This window comes from Apteryx rowi, unplaced genomic scaffold, assembly GCF_003343035.1.
Source record: "Apteryx rowi isolate R43461 unplaced genomic scaffold, aptRow1 scaffold_8, whole genome shotgun sequence".
Classification (NCBI taxonomy): Eukaryota; Metazoa; Chordata; class Aves; order Apterygiformes; family Apterygidae; genus Apteryx; species Apteryx rowi.
In genome coordinates, this window is record NW_020451093.1 from 1,557,623 (window position 1) to 1,576,235 (window position 18,613).

Below are 18,613 nucleotides of genomic sequence, written 5' to 3' on the forward strand. Positions count from 1 at the left end.
TGTTCTAATTTGAAAGGTTGCTGTTCACRCTTACTTTGTCCAGGACTTCCTCTATGAAGAACAGATGATTCTGCAGCTAAAACAAACTACTTTTTCTCCCAGTCATTGTTTTGCAACTTATCACTATTCCACATGCAACAATGACAAATGAACACGAATCCCACCATTATCCCTGGTGTTTGACAGGTTTCAGGAAAAAAAGCAAAAAAATGAACTACAAAATTAACATTTATAAATCAATCAACCTGTTAATGTTGTTTTATTTAGGCGCTGTTACATCTTGAGTGAATGATTGTAAAAGTGACCCTATTTTTAAACAGAATTGATCTGGTGAAGGCCTCCCTTGCACACATTTTAACTCAAAGTCATTAATGTCATCTGTTAGAAACAATTAATGTGAATAGAAAATAATTGCATCAGGGAACTAGGGACTCAGAGGATTTTGCACATTAATATTCACACGTTGTTTGATTACATACACAGTACTTTATTTCACTTTTGCTTGGGAGGAAGGCTAAACCGGTGCCATTTCCCTCATATTCACCTGTATACTAATTATCAAGGCTTTCAGTGTGCATTAAGCCTGAGTTGTTTTAATTGCGGTTTCAATAAAATCCATGATTTATGTAAACACCTTGGCTGATGACTTCAAAAGAAGAAGTATCTGCCGTCTTGTCAGTCATGGAACCAACATGTCATGGTACAGATGTTATGGATTTGACTCACAGCCCACTGAAATCAGTGAAAAAGGACATCAAAAAAGGAAAAGGGACGTCTATTCCAGACAATTTAGTAATTGTTTTGTAACCACTAATTTTTAATTTGGGAGTAATTTCTCAAGAGTTGCATATTCATCTAGGTTTTATACAGTGATTCCTTAGCAGGTACTATCCGATGCAGGCAGATTATGGGAAATAGCTTCAATGATCAATGTTCGGTATAATCACATTTTGTCCGGCATATTACTGAATAGATTAAAGTGCTACAAGCACTCAGTATCCAATGCGCTTTTCATTAGAAATATTAACTGCATCCAGGGTATGTGTTTTTTAACATCCGTGATGTCTATCCCCTAGCTATTCAGTGTGCACCCTTTAAGGTGTTATTATTAGAGCTGCTGTCAGGTGTTGGCTCAAGATTTGCTCTGGGTACAAAGCCTTCCCAAGCTCACAGGTTTACTGACTTAGTACATGTGTTATTCTTGACAATGATCCCAACTGGATAGTTGAACCACCAGAAAATTCCACTTTTTTCAGACACAAGAGTCACTGATGTTATGAACAGGTGTTGTACTTGCCCTTTGCAGAGGAATTACTTTCCCCAGTGAAACCAATCACCCGATTTCTGCTTTCACAGATGTTTTAGTGCAAATTCCTATGGCTGGATCCATATGTTAGAGCTGGTGACTGGGGACATCTGAGCTGGATGAATACTTGAGCATCTATTTTCTCCAAAAAAGTATTCTAGAAATATTGCTACAGGAGTTTTGCATTTGTAAAACTTTCTTCACATTTTTCCAAGCAAAGCATTTTAAATATTTCATTACTTAACCAGCAACATACATGCATCTCAACAAGGAGAAAAAAATATATACATCCTTAYAATGCCATCCAACGGAGCTTAGTGTGCTGCTGTTATTGTCCAGATCAGACCTAAGACCAGAGACCAGCCCGCTTAGAGCTAACGCTTTAGAATCAGCACAAAATAGAAACAATTCTCCAAGAAAATTCACCAGTGATAAGACATCCCTCAGCACAGCACACTGTAAAMCCCCCTGAGGACTGGGCTCCTTCCACACCAGCTCGGTGAAGGGAAGGGAAAGGTTGTGCTACCCACAGGTCATGCTACGCTCGAATGATCTTGCCTAGCATTAGACTCTATGGCTCTATAAAACTATAATAATAAAGGTGAATCGGCAGGCGAAAATAATTAACAAAGAAGGAAAGTGTCTTCCCAAGATGTATAATGTGATTATGTTTCTGTATCAAACAAAAGCTCCTCACGCTGGAAATACTCCCCCCCCACACGCAAATAAACTGGAACAGACACAGAGCCAGCGCAATGCCTCGCATTAACAAACCGCGCAACCAAGTCTGAGTGAGATCATTAATTAAATATAGTCACACGGCACTGAAGCAAGTCATCCAATTACAAAAGAAAAATGATAAGAAAATTGTTTCTCTTTATTTTTTCTTCCTTCTCCATTTGCTAGTTCAAAAATAGGGGAAAATGCACTATTTCTTAAAAATTTCATTAATGATCCATTTAAAATGAAGTAACAGATTGTGCTAACCACCTATCTTGATTTCTTCTCAGATAAGCAAAACGTATTGTGTGCTTTACACATCATGGTTATTTTCAGATGACACAGACTAGATCAAGGAGTTCCTGCCGCCTTGCAAATAATACAATATTAAAATCGCCGCTGAGGCTATGTTCCAAGGCAACAAAAGGTAGACCACAATGCAGAATGGCTTTCACAGAACGGATGCTTAAATACGAAGCTAAAAYGTTGCAGCTACAAAGCCACACGTTACGTGCCCCAGTTCTTGTGCACCGAAATGGCTGGTGGCCTGGGCAAAGCAGGAGCGGGGAGGAAGGCACGCCGGGGGGAGCCRGGGGCCTCTCTGCTGCCGCCCGGGACCACCGGCCGCGCGGCTCCTCCGGGCTCTGCGCGAGCGCCGCAGCCCAGGCAATTTTCTGGCCTCTATTACCAGGGCTCTCTCCCGYTTTGTTTGTTTTTAGCAGAGATGGAGCAACGTGCTTCAAAGTCAGGATTAACTCCTGTAAGCCCCGTAAAAAATAAAAACAAAGTAATTGATAATTTAGGTGGAAACCTATTATACCAGGTGCAATAGGAAACACAATTATCTGGCAGGCAGATGACCCATCCATCAAGTAGCAAGCCGTTTTTTTCTCCCCAGCAATCTCCTCGCTGAGGTTTTCCAGGCAGACAAAGGAAGGCTGCTACCTCTTGGCACGAGGCAGCGCGGGAGGGAGACTCCCGAACTCGCGTGCATCTCGACGGTGTCCGCACAGAATATCTAGCAGTTCCCATCTCTTTTTTTGCAATGTCTAATGGCCTGCAGCATTGCCAGAACAGTTTTCAATGAATTATGCCAAACTGTATGCGACTCTCCAATATCGGATGAGTTAATTGCTATTAAATCAATTGGCTTTGCTTTTCTCACATGAGCCAAAGCCCATCATTCACGGGAAAGAAACTGTGGAGAGGTTTTCAGAGAGGACTTTTTCCTCCTCGGCGCTCTGCGCTGGAGCTGTAAATGTTTGCAGTCTTCACACCCCACGTTTTTAATAATTTTCTGCCCAAAGCAGATTCCTCTCAAAGGCACAGGCAGCAACACCACCATTCCCATTCTGTCCCCAACTTACTAAATTCAGTAACTCTAACAAAAAAATGTGAGAAAACGTGTAACCCAAGAAGAGTGCTAATACGGTGGTCTCTTTATAGGTGCGACAGAGGCTTATAAAAGGAGAGGACTGTTTCTAGGCTGTTTGGTTTATCGTCTTCCCTGTCTCACTATTCCTCATTCCCTCGTTCATCTTTAACTTATATCCATCAGACGCAGAGCACAGCTCTGGCATAATGACATCTAGGATGAGCTTTAGTTTCAAGGGTCTTACAGAAATAACCCTCTGCCACATTCCCTTTATACCACAGAAGATAGCAGAACCCCCCAGAAAAAAAATTATGATTAGGTATGCAGTTTACCTAATATTAGTTCATGCAGAAATATCATCTGCTACAAAACTGAATCCTGCTTTTCTTTTTAGCCCTTAGAYAGACTGGAGAGAGATGTTCAGATGCAGAAGAGAGGACATCTTTCACCTATTCTAGCAGATATTAGCTTAATTCAGATCGCTCGCTAATCAAAGTACTAAGTGTGAACTTTTTATGCACTAAATCCTCTGAAATAAAGGGGAAAGTTAAGTATAAGGAAAAGCTAAAATTAATAATAAAATGGAGTTCAACCTCAGAATGTGCAAACAGATATCATATTTAGACAAATTAAAGTTTGTAATACATATGCATTTGGCATATGGTAAATCTGCTTTCTAAAGAGAGCAAAACAAGTGGTTGTCAATAAAAAACAGATAAATATGAARCAAAAGTGTAGTGAAATATAGGAAATGTACTTGAAATTGTATACTGTGCATATACAGCAATGCCTGGTGTTTTATTATATATAATTGATGTAATGAAAATATAATATTTATTTCAGCTCCTGRAAATTATATATTTAACAGAATTTCAGAATTATGTCCTGCTTTCCTACTATTCACTTCAGATAAAGAGAACTTCATGGCCATCACAAMTTACTATTTAACTTTGTAGTAAAAACAAAGAAAATAATTTTTTCCATTTTCACAGTTTATAATGGCAATAGCAATTCACACACTGAGCACTTTCCACCAGTTAACTAGCTTAGTTATGAGTTTTCCTTCATCTTTCCAGCAGTTTATTGAATGTGAAGAAAGACAGTTTCCCAGTAGAGTTATTGTGCATGGCATATGCCACCTCAAATTCATTTTTATACCTATACCCTTTATGGCAATTTCGAGGACATTTCATGGTGGAAATACCTGTGTTCTTTTCCTCCTAATTCTCTAATAATCCACTTTGCAACCATTATTTATTCTATCAATATAAAGTTATCTCAGACTTTTGCTACCACTTTTCAGGGTGCCTTTAAATGAGATAAGGTCCCCTATGCACAGTAAGGAAACACTCATGTTCTTCATGTATTTCTGCCCAGAAGCAGACAGTTAAATAATGTGATTTTTTGCACCAGTTCTGGAAAGAAAATGTGGCCTTATATTACAGACGACACAGAAATGTCCATATAGGTGTATGTCTCTCTGGATTCTCACTAGTGTGTGAAAAAGAGAGCAAGCATTAGATGATGAAGAAATAACAGAACAACTATTATTCCTAGAAATGGAAAAAAGCAGTTCAGCATTTTCAAGGGAAGGAATGCTAGGATCAGATACGAATTTTTCTCGCTGTTAGCACAAGGGTGGCATTCGCTGGGAGCAATGCAACAGCTCCGCGTTCCACACTTTCGGATTTAGGTCTTTTGCTTATAAATTTGTTACATGTTTACGGGTAAAGCAAACAGCTTTGACTACATAAGGTTATTTTGCAACAAATATTCAGACTCATATTTTCCCTTGTACAGATAGCAAAAGGGACCRATCAATCTGTGCCTGTGAACTTCCTTAAGCACCAACATTTTGCATCAACGAGCAGCCAAGGGGAAAGGAAAGGGCAAGGTATCAGCGGAGCATGGGAGCAACCAGAGGGCCACCACCGCTCCGCCGTGGCCCCGCTCCGCGGCTGCAGAGCATCTCCTAGAGGCAGGGGATAGATCTCTGCGTACGGGTAAGGAGAGTCAGGCACACGAGACGTCTGGGAGACCRTGCRAGATGCRYTCAGCTTGTCCAGAACTCCTTTCTCCTACCGCTGGGCTGAGTTTAAGCACAGAATCAGGGCTAAAATTAAAGTARGAAACTAACAGCCTTCGACTGTTTAAAYWACTCCTCCCYTCCCCAAGATGGGGTGGGTTAATCCACAGCAAGCGGACCCCAGGATAACCCCCACAAGGGCAGGAGCAAGCAGTTGGAGACTGTTATTTATTGGTCTTACCAAGAGCTCTGGGAAACACAGCAAACAGAAGCACAAGCTTACAATATTGCTTAGTGTTAACAGCRGGAAGAGTTATGCAGTACGTAAAATGAATAATAAAGGATTAAGTGTAAAACACATTTCAGTAAGCTAAACCATTTCTTAGTACAAAAAAGGCAGCTTCCAGCTATTCCAGAAATTTCGTCAAGTCAAGTGGATTTGATTTTCTACTAATCTAATAAAAATACTTCCATGCAAGTTCTAATTTGATTTTTTTTCCATTTGTTTTTGATATTTTTCCCTCCTGTTAGGGTGAAGCTGCTAAAAAAACAGAASTCTGCTGATACAGAAGATGCTAGACTTTACATTCAAACATGGCATTAATAGCGGTTTGTCGGTTTTGCTGGAAAATCCTCCAGGCAAGTTTACTGAGACTTAACAGACAACATCCAAGACAAAGTACAAGGGTATAATATTACAAACATTCGTATGGAAGATTAGGGTGCTAGAACTACATCAGAAAATCCTGTTAACATGACAAATCCAGCACAAAGAATAAAACAAAGGGTTCGCTCGCATCTGCTTCAGATGCTACAGGCTTGCTAGCCGCTGTTATATCCAAGCCACTGGAGATAGGCAATAACAGCGAATTAGATTCCAAAGTAATTGAGAAGGTTGAAAATTGATGTCCTAGGGTGTAAAYTGGGAGGTATTAGTCAGACATTTGATGCATAAACATAAATAACATAATCTCTCYGTATTCTTCAGAGTTGACAACATTACTGTAAGCCTAAAATTACTCCTCTTCCAAATCCCCTAGTTTTATTAATTTTTATAAACTGCTTTAAATAAAAGTTGCATTGAAAACCACAAAGTAATCCTCTCTGATCCTAGTTTTCATTTTACAACTCTATCAGTGTTTTCAAGCTCTGAGACTCTGAAGTTCTAGCTCTCATTTTAGTAGCACTATGGTAGGAGTCTGTAAATACTGCAGTAATAATAAAATGAGCTAATTTATTTTCTTAGGAACGTACATGTATAAAGTTCCCTGTGGTTTGTAATTACTGTAAAGTCAACAGTTTACACCAATGACCTGATAATCAGCTAGTTGGAATGTAAATAATTAATGAAATAAATGTTTTCAGTGAGCTTGCTCATGGAAGACTCCTTGAGTATGGTACAACGGCAGTTTTGTGAAAAAAGTATTGTAGAACAGTTAGTCCTCTTACTAAGTATCTATTTGTACTTTTTTCTCATTCATTTAGTACAAAAAGCAATGAATGCTTTTCATAAATACCTTTCTAYTGATCTAATATTAATTAATAAGTTAATTCCACTTTGCTGAATGAGTGCCAACATCATGTCGGTACCATGAATTATGTGAACATCAAAGAGTTCTGCACATTCCTTATCTTGTTACATTATTCACACACAAAATCAGTCTTCTTTAACATTTTGGGGTGGTCAGAATCAGGCTAGAAAACAATTTTATACTTCAAACTTTTGTGGCAAGGAAGAACTATACCATTAATCTTTTATGACATGCCTTACACACAGTATCGATGCTTTAACACTAAAAAGGTAAGCTGTCTTTTATTTTTTGACCGTACTCAAGAAATGCTTTAACATGGAAACACAGATGAAAAGTACTCTACCACTGTTCAAGTCTCAGTTATACAATGTGTTGCCTTATCAATCATTATCTGATTAAATGCTAYCCACTAATTTCAGCATACTGCTGAAGTGCTGATACCATGACTGCCAGTGATATTCCTGGTAGCACAATATAGTTTTGGTCTTTGTCTTTTTGATTCCTGCAGTTTAAAATTCATTTTCACATTCACTTCCTGACTTTGCCCCAAAATCATCTAAAGGAAATAGGCAGACCTCAATACGATCTTGTTATTGACATTTATGTTGATCGATGTTGASTCTTACAGAACTGGAATCTACAGATCAATTCCCTTATTAGATTCTTTCTCAGCGCTGCCATGATCATTTTATCACAGAAGCCGCTGCTATCAAATGCTGCTTTATCACTTTGTAATGGGATAAGCTGAAACTTTCCCTTAGCATATAGCTGGAAATGAAAACTGTCTGAGATCTAGATATTGCTTTCACGGATTTTCAAAAGTATCCTTATTAGCTGCATATGTCTATTTTAAAAGCTATTTTAAACTTAATTTACCTAACAGTAATAACTTTTGCCCACGTGAAAATTCCAGTTCTCAGGGCAGTTAAAAAAAAAAAAAGTTAAGACTGCAGCCTGGCCTGGATCTATTAATCATCATTTTTCCTGATGAGTCGAAGAACAAAGAAATGACGGAAAGAATAATAACATGGTCTCAGGAATGATAAGTACTACTAGSTGCACACACAACACACACTCACAAAGCACACAGAACAAATAAATACACAAGGTTTGWTGCAGTCTTATATCTGGTTTTCAAAATATACATGGCCATGGTACTTTTGCAACAGTGGTGTTACAGCTCCTGTTGCAAGAGGAGTTCATCACGTTAATTTAAATCTCCGATAAAATAAATTAGCTTTTTTATTGCCAGGTTGAACTACAAGGCTATGATTGTTATGTATTGCTACAATCTATGTCTTAATGGTATTTTAGCCCTGTGGTGGTCAAACAGAAACCATTTCAAACCTTCTAAAGGCTATTAAAACATGTGCAGATGTCTGGAAAATTAATACCATTATCTAACTCTAACCTTTTGCCTGTAGGAAGAAAAGAAGAGACAAGGCTCAGGGAAGATATTTTAGATCAATACGTGGCAAGAGAAGAGGGTAAGCACTGTTTTGCATGGAAGTTCATTGGCTGTGAACAGGTGATTCAAGTGAGCAAGATTCATCCTCATTTGGTTTTCACTCAGATCATTCATTTACTCAGAAAAATAATTCAAGGGAGATGAGCACCATTTTTACAATCCTTCCTCATAGCTGTTTCTCAAGGTCCAGCAAGCTAGACACTGGAAAGGTTCATTCATTTAAATGACAAGAGCATGAATTTGTCAAGGTTAATGTTGAACAAGCTGTATTTTCCTTGCCTCAATGTTATGCATTTGAAAGGTTTCTTCATCCCTCTAATTTTTTTTTTAATATTGTTGAAATGTCAGATGGTCTGAAGAGAGTGGAAAAGTAGGAGGAGGATTTCAAAAAATACCCTTATTGTTAGTTTAAAGGCTTTTAGTTACATATTTTCTCTCCAACACTAATGCATTGTTTTTGCCTCTGACAGAATAATTTCAAGCAAGGAGAACCTTTGTAAGGTTTTGTTGAATGCCTGGATACAAGGTACTTTGTTCTATCCTTTTTCTTCATAGCACTCATTTGAGGAATGGTTTAGAAAGAAGTGGGCAGATTCCCAGCTCACACRAATTATTGGCTGTACTTCCTGTACTGAAATTAAAGGAATTTCTGCGAGGTCAGGATTTGTTCCATAGATTTCCCAAACTTTTGCTTCTTTTCAGAAATGAAGCTTCTGGGGTTTCACAATGACTCTACCTCGTGTGTGTGTGTGTGTGTGTGTGTGTGTGTGTGTGTGTGTTTTTTCTTTGTGTGTTGTTCTATGTCATTCTGCAAAGTCTTAAATCTGATCATAGGATTTCCAAACAGCAGTTCAACTTCTGCAACATTTATGCAGATATACAAAAAATATAGGGCATGTGTGCAGGACAGAGTATGACTCCATGGACTTGAAGGTGTAAATAAGGATCTCAAATTCTGGCTTCGGACCTCTGCGGTCCCACTGCGCCATTTGGGAGTGGTGAGAAGACACGTGGGGTCTTGTGCCATGGGCACAGCCACGCAAGCCGGGAGGGCCAGGACGGGCACTGCCCCCCGCCCTCACCTCTCCGCTGGTGCTGACAAGGGTTGAGCACCGTTTTGGGCACCACAGGGACATGGCCCTCCAGGGCCCCGCTTGACCTGCATCTCCTTTATATTGCTGGAGCCGGGAGGAGCCCCAGGCAACGGGAGAGGGGAAATGTCCATCATCGCTCCTGGGCCACACTCYGCACTTGCAAGGGAAGCTACGGTGATGTCTAAGCACCGTTGAGGACCTGGAGCAGCCTGGTGAGCACCAAGCCCTGGAGTGCGATGACATGACAGTCCCCGCATGCAGCCGCGAGGAAGCCCTGCTCCCTCCGCGGGGCCTGGAGAGCCTACCACTGCCACACCAGTCACTGGTGCCACACCAGTGCCAGCCGCTTCTCGTTTCCAAAAAAGCTCCAAGACCAGCTCCTAAAACGGACAACCCTGCTAGAGAGAGAAGGCATGGATTCAAAGAGGTGGGGAGAGCTGTATTTTTGTTCCTCCYGGCAAATCATGCCCCGCGCAGGTGTGGGGAGGGTGGCCCATCTCCGGCTCCCTGGCCCGTTCAGCTCCCACATCTCCGACAGGCACCCAGCAGCAYGCCTGCCCGGGGCTCAAAGCAGCGTGAACATAAGTACCTCCAGCCTGGACGGCTGGGAGCCTTTCGGAGCCTTTCAGCAGCTGCCTTGGAAGAAGCAGTGCCAGCATTTGATTAGGAATCTGTGCCCTTGTGAATTGATCGGTTTTTCCTCGTAGATAAAAGCAGAGCTTAGGAGGTATTATACAGGAATTTCAAAAGGGGTCAGCTCCCAGTTCGGCACCAAATAAGCAGCCAGCTTTTTAGAAGAGCTCAGCACAATGCCTGAATACATGAGAGTCTGGCTCCACGTGCATAAAAGACCTAAAGACCTAAATTAAAGGTTAATTCCATTTGTTATTCCCCCATGAACTGGTAATAGTGCTGAGGCAATTCTCTGTGTCTTGAGAGAGCCCATATGTCAAATTATTGTCAAGTATCTCCTAAGGACCATTTATGGAATAAATTTAAGTGAGCCTTGAAAATACAACGCTAATCTCTGATTCACGTTCACACTTACAGTGTCCATAACCTACAGTAATCATGCCTACACACATAGGTATCTACCCTACAGGAAGAGGCACACAATGCTTATTTAGAGAAAAAAATGGGATATGAGTAAAAGGAAACTTTTAAAAAATAGATGGAATATTTCAGCTTTTAAAATATAACAATATAAACATTTTAAGAAATCAAAACACTATAAAAGGAAGTAGCTCATATTGGAAGCTGTATACCAGAAAGATGAACTGAAGAGTGGGCATCTATAGGAGAGTGTTAAAACACTGATATTAATTCAAGATGCCATTACATTGACACTCTGGTTTCCATACTTTTAATGCAGTAAGCTGGAGTTTAATTCATAATGTTCAAGATGCCCTTGTAATGCAAACAGGACACAGACAAATCACTGCTCCTCCCTGGACCCAGACGTTGGGAAGTGACTAATGAAACATGGCTTCCTCAYATCCAGAGGCAGAAAGGAGCCTGAATGCCATGTAAAAATGCAAAAAATACGGTAAGACTCATGTCCGTCAATATCACATTGGAAAAGATTTAATGACAGGTAACTTTTTGACAGGTAAAAGAATAATGAAGGTAACTTTCCCCTTTAGCTTGTCCTTATCAAGAGAGAAACCTAAATGGTAATTTAAGAGTTAAGGCATTAATGGACTCTTTAGTTTCACTGAGTATCCACATTCTGATTTTATCTTGCAATACAGTATTTCACATTCTCAGCGGAGTCAACAGAGATTTAGTCAATAGTGTCACAGCCTTCGGATGAGGATCTGAATCTTACCAGTATCCAAACCATCAGTAAAGAAGATAGGTCATTTGGGAAACAAAGGAGAGCATTAGTAAAATTCAATACTAAAAGATGGGGTTGGTTCACTAGGTGTTTTATGATTCTTTATGAGCAACATTGCGTTCTAATTACTACCCCTTTCTTCTATGTGCAGTATACGTAATGGTATACAAAACATACAGAGATATGCCAGTATATGCCAAAAAAATGATTTTTTTCATAACAGATGGCAACAGAAAATCTTATTGAGTAATCTTATGTGCTAAAAACCACTTAGCATAACATTAGATGGATTCGTCTAAGGGAATGTATAAGAGATTTAATTTAAAATTACTAGCAAATTACACCGACTTGATAAAATCTGTACAGCTTAAATGTCATCAAGTAGAGTACTCACTGGTACACCTACTTTTAAGTAAAAGAGCCACAGTTCCATATTGCTTCAGATGCTAAAATTCTGCCACTATACTTAAATAAAGAGTAAAAAGGCAGTTATAAAATAAGTAAAATATGGATGAAGATTTACATGAATTGAATGTATAACAATACAGATGAAATTAATCTTATACCTATTATTATTTATTTCATACGCACATACTTTTGAGTTATCATTCATTTAGATTTCAGTTTTTTAAGATAACAGAAAAGAACTATATATTTAGCTCCATTAGTGCAATAAGACAAAAATGACACACCTGTAATAATAATGATTATATTCCTACACTGCTTTAGAATTTCAATAGATTTTCACTTTACCGCAATGAAGAAAAGCCCTCTAAATCTTTGAATCATTTAATTTTATGCATTCTTTTGGTATTTCATTTGGGAGTTATGGAGTGTGAAATATGCACCATGATGAGAAAACAATTATCCAGCACACCTGTTGTTTATGCATATTGTATTTAAGAAGGACCTGCATTGGCTACTATTTTATTCCACTGCGTAATTCGAAATGGGGAGGTTTTAAAAGTTGACTTGATGACAAGAAATTGCACTTTTAAATGCAACACACAGCCAGTCCTCCACAACCTATGATAACAAATCCATGTTAATTTTTGCTATCAGAATTTCAGTGAGAAAGATTTTTCCACCTAAAAGGAAAAACAGAATGACTCTTGCCTTTAATACGCCGGATAAATAACAAAAATAAATTATAAACTTCATCAAAACCAGAAATGTATCAGCTACAAACGGACAAAAAAAAAAGGCATTGGAGTTGGTCCTACAAAAACATAAAACCACGAACAACCCACAGACTTTTCACAATGTTCACAATCTGGAATAAAGGCTGTCTCTAACCAACCTCTACGCTTATGCTTTGACCATTTACGCAGGGATTTACATGACGAGTTGCTAACACATCTTACTAATACATTTAGCAAGCAGAGCAGGCTGAAATAGCACCCAGTAGTTTATTCTTTTTAAGTCAAGCATGGTTATAGGTAAAATATAACTGCATGAAATAGAAAGAAGTGTATCTTTTTAATGCTTATTAGAAGTTTGGAGCATAGGGCAAGTTTGAAAAGGAATATACAATGGTAATTCCTTGCTTATTTTCTCAGATTTCTTTCCATATYGAATGCACACAATGATAGCAAAAAAACCCGAAAAACATTGTTCTCCTTAATGACTCTGCCCACATACTTGCCCAGGGTTTCAAATGCCGTATCGGATTCCTGCCATCATGCGTATCATCAGCGATAACAAAAATCCATGCATAAAATCAAAAGAAATCTACAGTTCACTCAGTGTCAGCTGCATGTTTTTCTTTGCCTAAACTAAAAGAATAGGCAGTAAAATCTTACTTTTGTTGCTCAGGCCTAACACATCAGTCCAGCCCCACTGCTTTCTTGACCCATGCCAAAAGGCTGTTGCTGCTCTTCAGAACCATGCCTACACATTTCTTTCAAAACTTACAAAGTATTGTTTTCCTCAACAAAATCATAAATATTTCACCACAGATCATTTACGTCTTTCCTAAAGATTATTTACTCATCTGATTTACTATTGTTGGTACTTCTCTAGCAATTTATTATCATTAGGGTGATGGAAAAAGCTCATTTTTAAACTTGGTATCTGAAAATTGAATCTTCAAAATTGTATCACAAAATGTCAGGTTGTATAGATATGGAAAAGCCTGTCAGTGCTTTTATTTGGAATCTCTCAAGGCTACTTATAGTATATGGCCATATGAAATTCTGGCTTTCGGGGGTAATTTTCTCTTAAAAACATTATTCTCATCAGAACTACATGCCTGGCAAGCTTTAGTTAATGTTTGTTTTTTGTTTTGGGGCAAATTGGTTAGAATTTAGGTGCTGAAATAAGAGACAACAGACTGACAAGAAGGGAGATCACCAAAACACAAATTACAAACGGAGCAAACCAATGGGTCAGTTGATCTGATTCCCTCATAACAAAATATCGTTCTCCACTGAACATTAGCTGTCCTTTATTTGCTTTAGTTTGAAATGCTGTGAGGGATAGTGCCCTAACTCCCCTTCCACAGAATACGCCCTGGTCTATGCAAAAAACTCAGGATGTTCCTTTACGAGCCTGAATTAGATTTAGATCCAGCAAAGCATTTCTTTTAGCAAATGTTTTATTTTAAGAAGGAGCCTTTTATAGTTTCCCCACTCAGAAAAGAAAATGTCAGGACTCTCCTGCATATTACAGACTGGTGTTCTTAAGTGACAAGAAAAGCCTCCTCAGCTATTTCATTCCAGGGATCTCACAAAACTTCTTGGAGGTCTATATACCAAGGCCATCATTTATGCACCAAGGAGCATCAGTCCTTGTGGCCAGTGACGGCCCGCAGAGAGCCACTGCTGCCGATGACATTCAGTGAGTCTTGGTGCTCTCAGAAAATCTACTTATCACAGAGGCTCCTTCCAAAGCTGGCTGGATAGCAGATATCTGGCCTAAGTATTTCAGGGGTTCGGCTGCTGCTGTTCTTTAGTTTAATGCAAAACTAGAGGTGATACAGCTTAACTTAAGGAGGTTTGATGGGGTTGCTTCTGAGTGGGATATTTCCTTTCCTTCTCTCATCACTAAGTTTGGTCACCGTTCACCTAACCAGTAGGCTCTCATGCATACTTCATATGATTCTTGTGCAATGCTTCTTCAGCATAGATTTGGGGCTCTAAATAGGGCAAGTAAGAAATATGGTTTTTAATGTATTATTCCATGTTGATGATTTAAGCTGAGATAAAATATAAAGATTCAAAGCTTTGTATTTCTGTCTCTCAGATGCTGTTGGTGAGTGGAGACATGACGGAAATAGAAAATAGGCACAGACCAGATTACTGAGATAATGCAAGGCTGGAAATAATGATATCAGCACTTTGAATGAAGAAATGTTCCCTTAATTTGCTCTGAAAGCCTGAAAAAAATGTTTGAGTGTTCCTTACTAGATTGCTATCTTGAATCCTGATACACAGAAGCATTCGCATCATTTGTGCGTTGCAAGAAGACTGTGTTCTCTTTCTTGGGACAGGATCTTCATGACAGTAACCCCACACCTTTGCTACCCTTGACCTGACAAAGCACTCAAGTAGGCTGCAGTTCACATTCACCTGAGAGCTGCAGCTGGGCAAAACCCACCACCTCACTTACTGGTAGGTGTTCTACTGGCAACAAAATTCTTGGGTCAAATTTAAGCACTAGTTTAAACTTAATATATATCCAGCTTGCTTTACACTTAAGTGATTATCTTAGTAAGTGAATAAGGTGAAAATAAGCATATCCTGATGGATACAAAAGAACAAATGTGAAATAACAAAATAAGCAGGCCAACTGCAGGAATTTCAAAACTTCAGGCATAATTTACTGACCTTGGTCTCAGACTGCCCTTAGAGAGCCAGGAGGCACCAGGCAGGACTGGCATCTTGTCAGCCGTGAATTATGCTGCTACTCAGAGTACAAAGACCCCATTATTTAAACACACACTTCAGTGCCGAAAAACTGTTTTCTAACAATACCTGATGATTTTAGCTTCAGTTTCAAACCCTCAGATACTTTCTTTCTGAAATACTTAAATATTCGGTATATCTAATTGCTGTAAAGCACTGCAACTTCACTTTCATCCTTCTGCATTCAGACACCATCATGTCTAACGACGCCTGAATGGGAGGTCAGGCTCTGAGGCCAGACTTTCCATCTCCTGCTGTCAGGTGCGAGGGCAATTAATTGCCCTCTTTTTCTTCCCATATATTATAATGTCGTTGGTGCAATTTACCCCTTCCTGCTAAGTTGTACAACTGTTTCCATCTAAGTACGCGCACTTACTCTCTAACTCATATGTCAGGGCATAGTTGTCAGGTTATTACAAGAGCTAATGTCAACGCACTTATGACAAAGTAGTTATTATTTAAATTAACCTTCTAAGAATTTAGCGGACTGTGCCGTAGCATTCTAGACAAAATTTTAGACATGAAATTATACAGTGTGGATGGTCCATGAGTAATGAATGAAACTAATCTAGCTAGAGAAGCACAAGGAGAAAATAGACGCTTTAAGAGTCTTCCCTGCTTTGTTCTGGAGTTGGTAAAGTGGAATTTTTATGACGGAAATAAAATGGCAACGAAAATATAGTTTGGGATCAGAGATGCTGTAAATCTTATGATTAGTAATATTATTTTATGCTTTCCCAACTATGAAAATTGTATTAGTTATTTAATCAAATAAATCAACTCAATAAATGTTGCTACTTGCCACTTTTTAACACCTTTCATTGAAGGTTCCCTGCATGCTTTATAAACATCTGTGACAGCAACCTCTTGGGTGAAAAGTGAAACCAAGACTTCATCCATGGGAAGAATTCAGCTAACATTTATGTAAACAGAGAGACATAACATGAAGAAATGATCACAACACTCTATGCAAGTCATCACTGCTGTAAAAGCAGAATATTTAATTTCAGAGTCAGGTTCAATGCCATTAGTCATATTTTCAGCCATAAGTGAAAAAAGAGGGCTAACTAGAACAAAAAGATCTGTGAAAAGATCAATGTCTCAAGAGCAAGCAGTCTACGTCCAACAAAGTCAAACAGGTTTGTGAGAAACCACAGCTAAAAAGTGGAAAAAATCTGTAATTTGGTGATTTTAGTAGTTAAAAGCTTCTATTAACACTGCTTCATTTAGAATTAAATAAGGCAGAACATACAGTGATATTGATGTTTACTTTTAAAAATATTTCATAGATGCTATACACGGCCATGGGCAAAGGAACAGTCATGTTCCACCTGAGGCTTCTTCTTTTTCCTACTCTTCTTTCTTTGGACTTATCTTGTCCCTTCAGCAACCTTCTGTGTATCACATTCACAAATTCGCTTCTTCACTTCCTCCCAATTTCATTCTATTCAATTTTAAATCTTAGTCTGTCTATTATCCCAACTATTTCTCCCATTGCCAGATGAAATGCAAGGCAGCTAACTAAAACGGAGTTCTTAGCTTTCTTTTCCAAACCTCTCTTGCTATGACAGGCAGCATTTCATCTCTTTTTAGCAGCCACATTAATTGAAGAAAATGAAGGCTGCCAGGGCAGAAGCTACTCGTCAGTGCTAGACCTTAACTAATACCATTGCTCTTCTTCAGATGGTGCTGAGACAGAAACACCCTTCCAAGGCTTCTTCTCTGTAAGGAAGTTTTTTCAGAGAGAAGATTGGCTGAATTAAATTTAAAAAAAACAATGTGATCAGGTGATCAGGCACCTCCTTATTTATCTACCCTAGTACTGGCTCTGTAAATCACACCCTTCAGCTAGAAAGAAAGTCCCCAGAAAGACATAGTAGCTCTTAAAATCATCTACAATACCAAAGAGGTGATGCAAAAAAGCCTGAGTTATCTCTCGCTTCTCTTTGGCATTTTGCATCCCAAGTTACTTATTATCGCAGGACAGGAATGAGTCATGAGTTGTAAGTACACCAAAATTCCTCGTGCCAAAGAACTTACATGGCAATCTACATAATCAAATGCCTCAAGAAAACATGTTTATTTATTTTAAAATATTATCAGGCCTTACAATTTCATGAAAACTTACATTTTTTGTAAATGCATGAAATTAATAATAGTTTTACAGTGAAGGAATCATGAAAACCTTCACGACAAATTTTTTTACATTGGTAGTAACCAGTTTCTCTTTTGATCTGTGTGAGAAGCATGAGGAAAAGCAACACAGTGCAATCAGTATTATATACAGGACATTATTCTGCAGTCAGATTTAAAGCATTCATATAAATCTTTTTATCAATAGCACTGTGAATTATAACTTATTTCAAAGAGGAAGACATACAAATAGTGGATACTTTGCTTAAAATCAAATATACAAAGAAATTAATGGCAATGGTGAGTCACTACTTTGAAAGCACATATGTCCATTATATGGACACTGCATCAGTATGCTATTAAAATAAAATTTTAAAAGTCCTTATTTCTGTTGAGATCTGAGATGTCAAGAATGTTTATGGTTTAAAAATAATCTTAGTCTTTTTTACAGAAGTTTTCTAATGCTGATCATAGAATAATTTGATGATGATGATGTGCAACCAAGCTACAGAGGATGATATGCAGAGAAAAATAACTAACATTATTTATTTTTAGCTTATACCCACTTCTGCAGCATTATTCAAAATTTGTAATTGTGCTGTGTATGAATTCTCCTAGGATGAGATCAGCATGTAAATAAAATTGAACTGTACTGTATCAGACAGTACAGGAAAGGTAAAATTTAAAAAAAGGCATATTAGCAGTATTTGTCCTTTCACTTCGAATAGGGACATGAATTATTAACTGGAATGTCCTTAACCACATATGTAGTACTCTTCTGTATAGTGACAGTTTTAAACAAATATTTGGCTACTGCTCTAAACCTGGGATTTATGTATTTCCAGAAAGACATAATCCTAACTGTTCATCAGTTTTATGCAGGCACACAACGTTATCTGCTTAATTTCAGTCCTAAGGAAACACCCTTCTTCAGATTTTACATCTCAGACTGCAAGATCACTGATTACATACCATTTATTCAAGTCCAAGGTAAAGTTAGAAGATAAATTAATTTCTGTAAACTCACAAATCTACTGTTTTCTTTTTCTGTAAAAATGACATATGAAGCACTTAAACAGAAGTTCTTCACTTTCTGATGTACACTGCAACTCGTTCTTTGCTTTTTTCCCCCAGAGGCTTAAAATCTGCTGAAAGCAAGTGCAGGGACATAACAGCACATTTTGCTGCCATCTGGGAGACCTGGACTTAAGAAAGAT

The 18,613-nt window shown here is 38.4% G+C and overlaps 1 protein-coding gene across 2 annotated transcripts in view; it reads right to left on the reverse strand.

Annotated features, from left to right (window-relative positions):
• Window positions 1-18,613, reverse strand: part of NCKAP5 (NCK associated protein 5) — a 366,198-nt gene that overhangs the window by 67,072 nt on the left and 280,513 nt on the right. The window lies entirely within an intron of this gene.